Source organism: Vicugna pacos, chromosome 8, assembly GCF_048564905.1.
Source record: "Vicugna pacos chromosome 8, VicPac4, whole genome shotgun sequence".
In the NCBI taxonomy this organism is placed as follows: domain Eukaryota; kingdom Metazoa; phylum Chordata; class Mammalia; order Artiodactyla; family Camelidae; genus Vicugna; species Vicugna pacos.
Genome location: NC_132994.1, coordinates 29,272,739 through 29,285,908, shown reverse-complemented (window position 1 = coordinate 29,285,908; position 13,170 = coordinate 29,272,739). Strand labels below are relative to the sequence as shown.

General features: G+C 33.1%; 1 long non-coding RNA gene across 2 annotated transcripts in view; it reads left to right on the top strand.

Moving 5' to 3' along the window:
• Positions 1-13,170, top strand: part of LOC140697676 (uncharacterized) — a 211,237-nt gene that overhangs the window by 97,964 nt on the left and 100,103 nt on the right. For both annotated transcript variants that reach the window (XR_012074881.1, XR_012074880.1), the window contains exon 3: positions 11,252-11,345. This is a non-coding gene — a long non-coding RNA (uncharacterized lncRNA). The remainder of the gene's footprint in view (positions 1-11,251; positions 11,346-13,170) is intronic.

Sequence of the window (13,170 nt, the reverse complement as noted above, 5' to 3'; positions counted from 1 at the left end):
GGAAAGTAAAAGTGACAGCTTATGTCATGCCTAAGAGGCAATATTTGAAAGTTTGGACTTTATCCTAAGATAAATCAGGAAACATTCTCAGAAGTGACATGATCGGATGTGAATTTCAGAAAGGTTGTGTTTCTGCAGAATGAAAAAGAGAGAAAATAAATGTTTAAAAAGTGAGAAATTTACTTCACTCGAGGACTTCACAAATAGCATGTTTAAAACACCAAAAGAGTATATAAGCTGCTGAACATAATCACTCAAGAAATGAAAATTTAACCAAATTGAGATACCAGATACTCGAGATGCAAAAAAAAAAAAAAAAAAAGTACTGAGAACTCTTCTTACTGCTGGCAATTGGTATGACCACTTGGAAAATTAGAAACTTGTGCTAAAACTCAAATAGATAGATAGGACCGATGACCTATCAACAATACTTTTTGGAGTATATCAAACAGATATGCATTCATAGATCCACAAGATAGGTTCTCAAAAAAATTAAAGGAGACTTACTCATATTAGCTAAAACTGGAAAAAAGAAAAATGTCTATCAAAAATAGTTAATAAAAATTTCTGATTCACAGGGAATGTTCACAAGGGAATACAATTCTGCAGTGAAAAAGGATTAACTATTACTACATGCAGCAGCGAGAAAGAATCTCTGAACATAATGCTGAACAAAAGGAACGATGCATTGAGTACATTTGGTACAAAAATAATGAAACATTTATTAAGAGAAAGAAAAAAAAAACTTTTAGTGAAAAAGGCTAGAAAAAATAAGAGCCATGCCATTATTTATCAAAGGACAGATTTAATAGTTTGTGTAAATTTTAAACACATGCCTTTGTAAAATAATCACATATTTTTCAATGATACATAGATATGTAAGGATTTGTATTGAAAGAATCAGAAAAAATATCCATTGGTGAGAAATAGGATTTAAAGTAAGTAATGAAAGGAGCACCTAATATAATAAATAGTATTTCATGGGTTAAGAAGAAATACTGACCCTAGTGCACTTGACACCCTATGTTATAGAGGCATATATACGATAGGTATTCATGTTACTGGGGCCATTTAGTAAGTATATAGCCCTGCTCATACAGAGGAATCCTGCTATTTATTCTGCAGAAAGAACATTAAGTACACTTAGCTAAATCTGGAGAAGGCACCAAACAAAAGAACAAAAGCTAAACATTGTCCATTGAAAATTAAGAGTTTCTCTGTATAGTGAATGATTTTCCTTGAGGAATTACTAGTTTGGTCAATTAAGACATACAGCACCATTTATTGATGCATTTACATATTTATTTAATATGAATATTTATTTATTTTACCTGATAAATTTTTATTGGGTACTGGTGATCTTCCAGAGAGAAGACCAAGTACTTGAGAGACAAAACATTGTTCTGGACCTTAACAAATCGAGTGAAGGATATAGACAAGTAAATCATTTACTACTATGAATTGCACTATAGTTTGCTAATTTGTGAGACTAGGCAAAAAGCAGAGTATTTTATGAGGTTAGACAAATGTATCAAACTAGAAGTGTATATTAGGAATGCGGTGTCATTAAAGTAAGAGGAATCTAATTAATAGTGATTTAAACTAAATGGTGACTAATAGTGATTCTGGCAATGATATTGGAGCTTAACAATGTGAGATCCTGTGAATGCACTATTTTATTTTTTTCTTCCTAGTTGATTTATGGTCACAGGTAGGTTGCTGCTGCTGCTCCAGGCATCATGTACTGTTCCACCTTCCAAAAACAGGAAATATTTTCTGCACCTGAGGCTTTATCTTGATATTTCTAAAGGGAAATCCTCCATGTATGATTTCTGATTACGATTCATTGGCCAGGATTACTACATGCTCACTCTAACAGTAAAGGATGCTTGATTAGTTAGCACTTACATTTTCGTCCTTTATAGCAGAGAAAGATAAAGGAATAATAATTAGAAATTGATGTTATATGATCTGTTCTTGCACTCTACTGCATAGAAAAAGAAAAAAAAACAATAGAAGGTATTGTTTGAGTTTCATTTTCAGTGACAAGCAGAGTATAGTCTGACAGGTGTTTGGTGGGAGTAGAAAGAGATGTATACCAAGAGAGTCATTCTGGAATAAGTTAAGAAATTTGAACTTTATACTAAATATACAGCAAAAAATTAAACATCCTTAACAACAATGCTACTTGGTCTAATTTGCATTATAGAAGATCTTTCTCATAAAATATGGAGAATAAATTAAATGGATGCTAGACAGATTCTAGGTAAGAAATCATGCAAGATAGAAAAGAATAGTGAAAATATGATTAGAGTTGATGAAATATAGTTAAGACAGAGTAAAGGTATCATATCCACAGAATATAGTAGATAGTAAGTGGTAGGTAAGAAGATAAATAAATAAGGAGAAAGCTAGGATTTTTATCATGATTCTGGATTGATAAATGAGTCAATTCATTGACAACGTTAAGACATAAGAAAAAAAAAGAGCAGAGACTATAAGAAAGGGATCAAATTTAGTTTTATGTTTGTTGAGCTTTAACTAGTCTCTGCACCTCCAAATGCAAGTTCCCATTGTTAAATAGGGGCAATAATTTTAGAAAATAGGTAGTAGTTCTAACACTGGTTATAGATGAGGTTTACCATAAATATTTTAGAGAGGGACAATAAGATCTTGGGAGACATATGGATATTCAAGGACCATGTAAAGGATGATAGATCCATGAATGAAACTAATAAGAGTTGGCCCTCCACAGATGTTTGAAGAATACTGGAAGTGTTTACTGCCAAAGAAACTGACAGTAGATGTAGCCAAGTGATAGAAATGCTATAGAGAAGTCAGTAAGTACAGAAAAGAGCATATTATGAATGAAGTTTTGAATGTATTAGTGAGTGCTGTTTCACTAGAGTGTTGAAAGAAAAGGTAGACTGATTGTGAGTAAGAGTGGTGCGTGTGAGAATATGAAGCAGTATAAAGTATGCTCTCAAAAGCCACTTTCTGAATCCCTTACATGGAATATGAGAAAGCCTATTCATCTTATTATACTGACTTTCTTGAATGTATGCATTTTCAGTAGAAACAAATGTATTTAAGTTGAACCCCTTGAAGGCAAATGTAAAAAGCCATACACATTCAGCAACTTTTATTTCATCTATTTAAAACCATTGCCAGAGGTCTTATTTTAGAAGGGTACATCGACCAAAAGATGTTAATAATACACAGTCAGTGCCGTTGTTCCTTCATTCTCTATTGGATTCTTAAGTTTTTGCTGCACTTGTATATTTTTACCTCACATCAGCTATTGGATTAAAATTCAAATAAATTAACTAGCAGTTGTGCAGGCAAATTATGCCTGAATAAGAAAAATAGCACTAATAAAGCATAAGAAGAAGAATAAATGATGTATCCAAGGCTTGACTTTACAGATAGGAGTGTTTCTAAACTTTGAGTGATACTTGAATCATTTTTTTAAGAAAAAAATTTGTAAAGCCCATTGTTGATTAATTGTTTTATTATATTGGATAAAACTAAATGTAATGTCTCTTTTCTTTCAACTTTCATTCAACCATTATATATACATATATATATATGTCATATTATTATAATATACAGTGTATATAAATTAAATTAAAAGCAACCATATTCAAATCATCAATATTAATGTAATGTGATAGATGTTATTTTACAGCCCTCAAATTGAGTGTGATATTGACTACAGCAAACCTGTTCTTTCTAGTTTGGCATGTTATAATATCATTTCAATTCTGCTTCAATAGCTCTTTAATTTCATTATTACACAATGTGCAATCATACTCATATATTTAGTACACTTATCGACTAAGTTCACTTCTTTTCCTCCTTCCACAGTAGTCCTTGACAATGAAGATAGTACTTGGCATCAATAAGATACTAAATATAAATGGAAATGCATATTGACATGAAATGGTAGCTGTTTTTAAGTGGTTATGCAGATAATCCCAAAATATATATCCATTTATATAATTATTGAAGAAACCTACACTTTTTAAAATTTCATAGGGAATCGACAAAATTACTAAAGATATATTGACTGATGCTTCTGCTGGGTTCATGGAACCCAGCTGGAGAATCACTGGAGAAGTGGGATGTGGCATTGGACAAACCTTTAAATCCTGGATCTAGCACTCTCTGATGAAATGATCTTGAACAAATTACTTAACCATCCTAAGATTTCTTTTGTTTGTATGTATGATTGGTAAAAATAATAATATTACCAAAGAAGAGCAAAGTGTTCATCACACTTTCTTGTATTTATTTAGCACTTAAAAATGTTATCTATATTATTAGGTTGTCTGTATCCTCATCTCTGAGAGGAAAGGAAAGGATGGGAATGGGTCAGCCTAACTGCAGACATTACTAAAGGTGTGGAGTGAGCTACCTGCTTTATAGGCTTATTAGAATGTGGAAGCTTAAGGTTTATAGCATTCTGAACTGATTTAAGAGTTGACAGTACATGGTATGGGTTTTAATAGCTTGCTGACCTTTACCAAGAGTCCAGATAAAATGATGTGTAAAGCAAAGGCTTTTGAAACCTTCAATTCTTTTGATTTCTCTATTTTATCCTATATTTCTTCAGTTTTTTTTACTCCCCAACAGACTGATCCTCCAGCTTCAAAATGAGCTTGTGTCTCACTTGAGCTTACCAACTATTTATTATTGATTTCAGTCAAGCATTAAATAAATATTTATTAATCCATCATACCCTACTCATTGAATGTGGTGCTATCATAAAGCTAAACAATTATATTTTAAAATTTATATTGAATTACAAAAATTCAAACAGTTATCAAGAGTATAGTTGCTTTCTCAGTGTTTTGATCTAATAAGATCTCTATTGGTGCAGTATACAAGGGGGATATTTGAACATGAGCCTTCTTGGGCCTTGGAATCAACACAATTTCAGTCCTATCCAGTTATCTTTCAGGACTCAGACATTTCTTCATCTTTGTAAATGCCAAATTTATTATCTTTTGTATTCCTTCAAAGCACAATAAAACTCAGTTAGTGAAAGACCATAATCAGTACAGGATCTAAATTACAGAGCAGAAATGTCACAAATTTATTTTAGTTTTATTTCGGTGTCCTTTCTTTGACTTAGCATAGCACCTTGAATATATCAGGAAAAATAATATGATAATATAAATTAATCAGTTGTGTGATCAAATAATCACAAATATTTATTTTAGGATATAATAAAGGAGTTTTACAAATGATCATGAGTAGAGCCCAAGTGAAGAAGCATTCTTAAGTACATAATTGCCTCCCATGAGTGCTATAAGAATTAATGAGTTAATATTTAAAAAGCAATTTGAAATATTTTGATGAGAAATGCCATTAAATACTTTACAACCTCAACTTGTTAATTAAATTTTCTGAGGAATATCATTTTATTACTGTCAAATGGAAGTACAGGGTGTCCCCTTCAATGTGACCTACAGTATAAAATTATAGCTTTTTCCCCTCAAATTACAAAGACTATAGAGTGTCTTGTCAAAGTTACACATTTAGGGTTAAAATCTAAAAAAAAAGGGCCTCGATTTATCCATAAGAAAAAAAATCAGTCCATTTTAGAACATGGACCTTTACCTGAAATGAGGCTGTTAAAATATCAGAATACATATAGTTTATTGATTAAGTATTTAATCACTTACAAAATACCAATAAAGAAATCATTTCTAGATGGAAGCTAAATCAATGACTGATAGATACTCAGCAGACGTAGTTAATGTGTAGACATGTTAAATTTGTGCAATTAAAGGATGGAAGGGATGGCAAGGGAGGAAGTAGTTATTAAAATCTCTACAAAAAAGGATGTTTCCATATTAAAAAATAAATGCAAAGCAGATAACCAGTTTTGTGTGGTGCTCTTAGCTCATTTATATGACACATTTATATGAACAGCACATCCAATGCTCATTCCATTCTGTAATTCTATAAAATGTACAAGAGGGAACTAAAAAGTGTATCATTAGTACTAGTTCTAATTTCCATAATTTATAGAATTCACAACTCTAGGCAATAATAAAAGCAGCATTAAATAGCTTGGTTTATGAGTTCTTTTCATGACTGTTGTGAATTGTTTCACTAAGAGATACTTCAAATTCTCTATTAAAACAAAACAAAACAAAACACCAAAACAACATCACCAAGCCAGGAATCTATCTAAAATTGATAATATTTTTATTATTTACAATACTGCAAATTTTCAACTGATAAGAATATCATCGAGTTTGTGTTCAGTTGCCTATAATTCTTAATAAATCTTGTTTCTACTAAGAAAACAATTTTTTCTAACCGATACATTTCCTCTTTTATTTTATTTGAAATGTACCCAGCCAAAAAAGAAAATCATGCCTTAGTGACATTATTAGGAGGGAAAATGCCTTCAAAAGTACTGCACTGGTTCAAATACTCAAACTTTGGCTTTATAAAAGTGAGGTCTGTGTTAATGGATAACTTAATCATCCAAGTTAAAAAATCTTATCTACCAAATATCAATTGAAACATTTCACCATGCAAAATGAGACTAATATGCTTCAAAGTTCATGCTTTTCAGAAAATCGTTGATAAATAGTTACTTCTGATATACAAATCTTTCTTGACTTACAGTGGTGTTTCATAAAAATAAGCCCACTGTAAGTTTAAAGTATCCTAAATTGAAAATACATTTAATACAACTAACCTACCAAAAATTATAGCTTAACATGGCCTTCCTTAAATGTGCTCAAACACTTGCATTAGTCTACAGTTGGGCAAAATTATCTAATATAAAACATTTTATTATGAAATATTGATGATCTCATGTAATTTATTGAATACTGTACTGAAAATGAAAAACAGAACAGTTGAATGGATACAAATGGTTGTAGAGTATACAGGCTGACCCTAATGATTACATGGCTGACTGGGAGCTGTGGCAACACAATAGAGTATCTCACCACATATTACTAGCTTAAGGAAAAGATCAAAACTCAAAATTCAAAATTCAAAATATGGTTTCTACTGAATGCTTGTTGCCTTTGCACCATCATAAAGTTGAAAAATCGTAAGTTGAACCATTGTAAATCAGGACCCTCTGTATTAAGGGGCTATAAACATATGATTTTTTTATTGAAGTATGGTCAGTTTACAATGTGTCAATTTCTATTGTACAGCATAGTGTTTCAGGCATACATATATACATACATATATTCCTTTTCATATTCTTTTTCATTATAAGTTACTAAAATTATTGAATATAGTTCCTTGTGCTATACAATATAAACTTACTGTTCATTTCTTTTATATATAGTAGTTAGCATAGTTTTATGCTAAGTATAGAAAAATCTGAAGATTTCCATGTAAGAAGTCTGAAGGTTTTTTTTTTTTGTTATTATCAGATGCATTTAAATCATTTAAAGTATTACTAGATGCATTTTAAATTTGCAACTTTTTGTATTTTTAGAGGGTTTTAATGCATCTTTTAAAATAATTTTACCAGTCAACTATCATCTATAGTTATAGGTGCTGGGGTATATTCTACTTACTTAAGAGGATTAGAAAACTTTAAAATCTCACCAGTGTCCTAGGGGCAAAATAAATCAGTAGTCATACCTTTTTTTCCCCAGCTCCACAATTTCTTTTTCTCATGTGAGATGATCAGAAATATCTCCTTTGCTGCTCTGAAAGTGTTGGGTCATGGCCTGAGCCTGGGGCAAAGGCACCAGAGAGATTTCTTAAGGCAAATACTTTTTGGAAGATTCTGGAAAAGTAAGCCTCAGGGTAGACTCAACTGACAATTACCCTTGTTATAACAGATCACAGAAAAAATATTTCTGTGCCTTGAAGGGAAATGTCCTCCAAGGAGGAGGTGGACTTTGAACTGGAATCCATAAGGACGATAGCACTCAGGTGGAAAATGATGTGGAAGGCTAAAACAAATGGAGAAATAATATGGATATTAAAAGAATTATAGAAAGAGTGGTATATAAAGCATTATGGGGATGGTGAAAAGATGGACTACATGGGAAACAGTGAGACTGGGTTAGAAAAGTAGCTTGGCATCTTTGATCCATCAGTGGCAAACATATTTGAATATCCCCTATAGATTCTGGAGGGCAGTTTGTTCTATGTTAGAGCATAGCATTATCCAGTGGGTTAAAAATCACAAAACTTTTGATCATATAACATGCTAATTTGAAAAAAAAAAACTAAACTCATACCTCTGTATGATATTGGTTTCTCTGGAGCAAATCACTCCAAAATATGATGTCTTAAAATGATAAGCAGTTTATCTGTTCATGATTTTCTGGTCAGCAAGTTGAGCTAAGCTCAGCTAAGTGCTTGTGTATCTACATATGTACCTATCTATTTATGTATCTCTAATGATCTATCTACCTGTCTATTTTTATCTAATTTGCTACCTGCTGAGCACTCTTCTAAGGGCTTTACAATGATTATAATTCTTCCTGAAAACTCTGTGTAGTAATTTCTATTATTATCCTTATTTAGAACAATGGAAACTAAAACACACACATATAGATGCCCAGAGTCACAAAAGAAGTCGTTGATGTAATCAGGCTGTAATTGTAGAAAAGTGAGCTCTCACTTTCCAGTCATCTTTGATGACATAAGAAAGTATAAAATGGGCCATAGAGAAAATTAAACTAGAGACTCAGAACAGAATCCTGAGGAATACAACATAGCAGTGATAGGCAAAGGAAGAAAATCTTTTTAGCAATGGTCATAAACCAGGGCGTGTAGCAGAACCCTGAGGAGTTCTGAAGAATAAATACCCATACCCCAGGATCCAGTAAATATGGTGTGGGGCTTCAGAACCTGTGTTTTCTCATACCAAAATTAGGTTATTCTGATGCATCCACTTCACAAACATGCATTAAGAACTTTGAGATTATTTAAAAATTGCACGAGTAGCCAGAAAGTTGGTAGATGATTTCTGAGAGTTCAGAAAGTCAAGAAGAGATAATATTTCAGGTAAGAAGTTGTGCTCAGTACTTTGCTAGGAGAGACTTGAATACTTTAAATTTGAAAGAAAAGAAATCAATAAAGACAATTTGAAGATATAGGAAGGAGATTTGTTAACTGTATAATAAGTCCCTAAAGAGGAAAGAAAGGGTTAATGTAGTAATTGAGAGATTAGCTTTTAACAGGAGAAGGGGTGTATTTCCCAAGTGCAAGCAGATGTAGGATGTTTGAGCATATATAGTGTAAACAAAGCAATTTAAAATGTATGCTAAATAATTGCCCAAGGATACAAAGAACATTTACAGAAAGATTTGAAAGCCTAGTTTTAGTTAGAGAAGAATATAGTTTCTTTGTACTTGCCTGAAAATTTCCATGAGTTCCAAGCATCCGTTGAATAAGGCAGATGAATCAATTCAAGTTCAGTGTTTTGCCAGACATGGATAATGAAAAGGGAGTGAAACTCACTGGCTAAACTTGTCAGGGTCAGAACATCAAGTCTAGATTGCACAAAGAAGGGAGTTGTCAGTAGGTGCCTGGATATTTGGGGATGTGAGGAGAGACAAAATTAAATGATAGTTTAGAACAAAGAGTTTCAAGATGGAAGAGACCAGGTATACAGTCCAGTTTTGCCATAAACTAACTGAATAATTTTAGATATAATTTAGTTATCAGTGTTACTTCTCTAAGACTAAAACTCTCCAACTTAGTCGCTTTAGGAGAAAACTTCAATCAGTGAATATATTCAGTTATTCAGCTGTTATCCAGTCACAGCTTTCTCTCCATGTTTTGTCTTCCTCTTACCTGACAATCTGAGGAGAACTGACTGATCCCCCCAGCAGTGTTTTTAATCATGATTTCTGGTTCACTTTTCCTAACTTCTATTTTTCAACCCTTTTTCTGTCTGATGAAGCTTAAGCACCTGCACACAAATTTTGGTGGAATATTTATTTCAGGGACAGTTATAGATCGCAGTGGAATTGAAGGAAAGTGATTACATTCTCAGTCTTTTGGATTTTAAAGCCCAGTGCTGCCACTTACAGCCATGTGAATGCCTGTATATTGTTTCTGTCTACAAGGGGTCTGAATATGCTGGGTTTTATGCTGTTCTTAGTACCAGTAGATCAGAAGTCTCAGACAATTCTCTAGATCAGAAGTCTCAGACAATTCTCTGTTCTGTCCAGCGTCCTTGGCTTGTGGTTTAGTGGATCCTTAGAAAAGTGGTCTCATCTCTCTGTAAGCCCCACTGCTACCCCATTAAATAGTGCCACACGGTTCTTCTGGGTTCATGCTCAATCCCTCACTTGAATCAGCTCACTTCCAGTTCTACTGCAATGGGTACTGCATCTTCTTCATCTCTCACACCAGATAGTGCATGAAAACCATGCTGTTTCTGGCAACACTGCAAGATTTTTCAGTCATGCTTTGCTGAAAGATTTTATTTCAGTGACTTGTCAGTAGTAAATTGTAGAAAAGAAACCATCACCAAACCACTTTATATAGAAAACCAACAAATTTGACTTTTTAATTCAGTTTTTCTAAAAATCATCCCTAGAGGTAGAGGGCAAGTGGAAATCACTTTTAAGTTCACCAAAAACTCTTTTGTATTGTTCTGGTCCCTCACAACTCCCCACCATTTTCCCCCTGGTTGCTGGCCTACGAATGGGGTGGTGGGCAGAGGATGGAGAGTACTACTTTGGTTTAAATTTCCTGGCAAGACTGATACTTCCAGAGCCTAGCAGTTTGCAGTTCTCTGGGTTTGTACTCAGATGTTTATACTGTGAGGAAGGAAGTACACCCTTGGGAAAAAAAGAAGAGAAATTTTTTCTATCCCAAGTCATTACTGCAAGTACATATTTCAAATCGTAAAATGTTGCTCTAGGTACGTGACCTTGTGATTAAAGTTTAAAGCCCTTAGCAGAGTTTACTCACATAGAACTTGCTCAATAAACATAGCAGTATTAATATTATACTGTTATAAAAATCAGTCTGTGGTTATTATATCTTTAATCAGATTGTGGAAATGATGACCCTCAGATTTTAAATACAAAAATGGGTTCTGCAGTTACACCAGGGGAATGTAGGAGACAAAGACAGGATTCAAAATAATTGAAACGGTAACAATCCATCCTTGAATAAGCTAGGTTTTTGTTATAATGGCACCTTTTCAGATGCTCAGTTTCTTTCCTTTTGATGACCTTAGGTGTTGGCTACAGCTTTGATTTCTAATATATTTTTTATTCCGTTCAAGGAGCATTGCTCTTTACCTGGACCACTACTGCAGTATCCAAAACATTCACACAGCTTCTCTTCCTGAATAAAAGAAATAGCTCAAAGGAAATTATGTAAGTTTTCTTCATTGTTAGCAACTACCAGGAAAACAGTTCACCCACAAAATTCAAAACAACAAAATTTTAATTACTTTGCTCACTCCTGGATCTATATTCATTTTTACCAATTAGGTATTTAGATAAGACTATAACATACTGAACAAGTGAACAGTGGAGAGTGGGGAGGTGGTCAGAGCTTTCAGGATATCTCTACAGCAATGAGTAGTAGAGGGTCCTATGGTTTATTAATTATACTGGGCTTCTTTCGGGTGGCTGGTTGAATGTAAGGGCAGGTTATAAGTGTTTCCTACATCAGAAGATGGTCAGGCTTCCCAATGCTGCAAGATTGTCTGGTTCAGACTTGGAATCAACATAGTAAGAATATAATTACAATCATAAACATGTAAAGTAAATAGGGACTTTTACATGAATTTCTAAATTCAAAAAATGTAGAAAAAAGTGGTTACCACTTACTTTTTTTTTTCTTTCATGACATTACCGTCTGCAAATGTTTCTGGTGTAATTGTAAAAGAAAGTATGTTGTTGGGGGAGTGGGTATAGCTCAGTTGTAGAGTGCATGCTTATTATGCATGAAGTCCTGGGTTCAGTCTCCAGTGCCACCATTAAAAAAATGTTTAATTTGTTTAATTAATACATCTCATAATACTCAAAACCAAGTATTTCATTTATTGCAGACAATACACAGATTATCATTGAGTTATAACTTGTGGCTACAAGTAACTAACTAATCCAAGGCAAATTCCAACTACTAACATTCACTCCTCCTAAGAGAGGCAATTTCTCTATAAAATTTAATAATACCATCATAAGTATCTGTGATCTAATCTTTGGACATGAAAGGTATCAAAGTCCTTCAACATCATCAAAGTTTGAAGTATAAATATATGTATTTATTGAAAATGTTTCAATTGTTCAAATTTCTGTATCTGGAAATATATTTCATTTTCACACATTATCCATCACCTTCCAAATATCTATACCAACACCATATCTAAAAGCATGTTTTCAAGAATGGCCAGTGTAGTGGTTAGCTACTGCTACATAACCTATCACCCCAAACTTGGTGATCTAAAAGAATAAACATTGATAATGTTCATGGATCTGCAGCTCAGCTAGGACATTCTGATAATGTGATCCATATTCAGTTGATTTTGGTTGGGGTCAGTCATATGTCAGCTGATAGCTTACCAGTTGATTGGAGGGTAGATGGCTTATGATGACCTTATACACATGTCTGCTGATTGGGTAGATTGTAGATGACTTGGATGTATATCTGTTATTATCCTGTATTTTAGCCAGGCTTTTTCACAGAGCAGTGGTAGACTTTTTAAAAGCTTATGAGGCTTCTTGAGATCTAAGCTGGGAACTGGAACACTGTCATTTCTGTCCCATTCTTATAGTAAAGCAAGTTATAAACACAGCCCAGATGCTACGAGTAGGAAAAGAGACCTGATCTCTTAATGTGAGGAGCTACAAAGAAGGGTTTGATTAATGGAAATATGAAGAACTGGAGCCAATTTGAAGTCATTCTGTCACAACTAGTCATGTAATTATAACACAATAATATCATTTAAAAATAGTTAGAAAATAATTTCTACAGCTGCCAAATATTCAATATTTTAGATAAATTGATTATAATATTGTTAATTATGTACATAATTAGTAAGAGAGTCAATTTAAAATCATCCAGGCAACGTAACAGAAGCATGTTAGAAGTGAAATATAGAATTAGAGAGTTTTGACTTAAAATAGACCGTCTGGTACTTAAATTAACACAACTCATTAATTGAGTTTATTTTCCTTTAGTAGGAGGAATAAA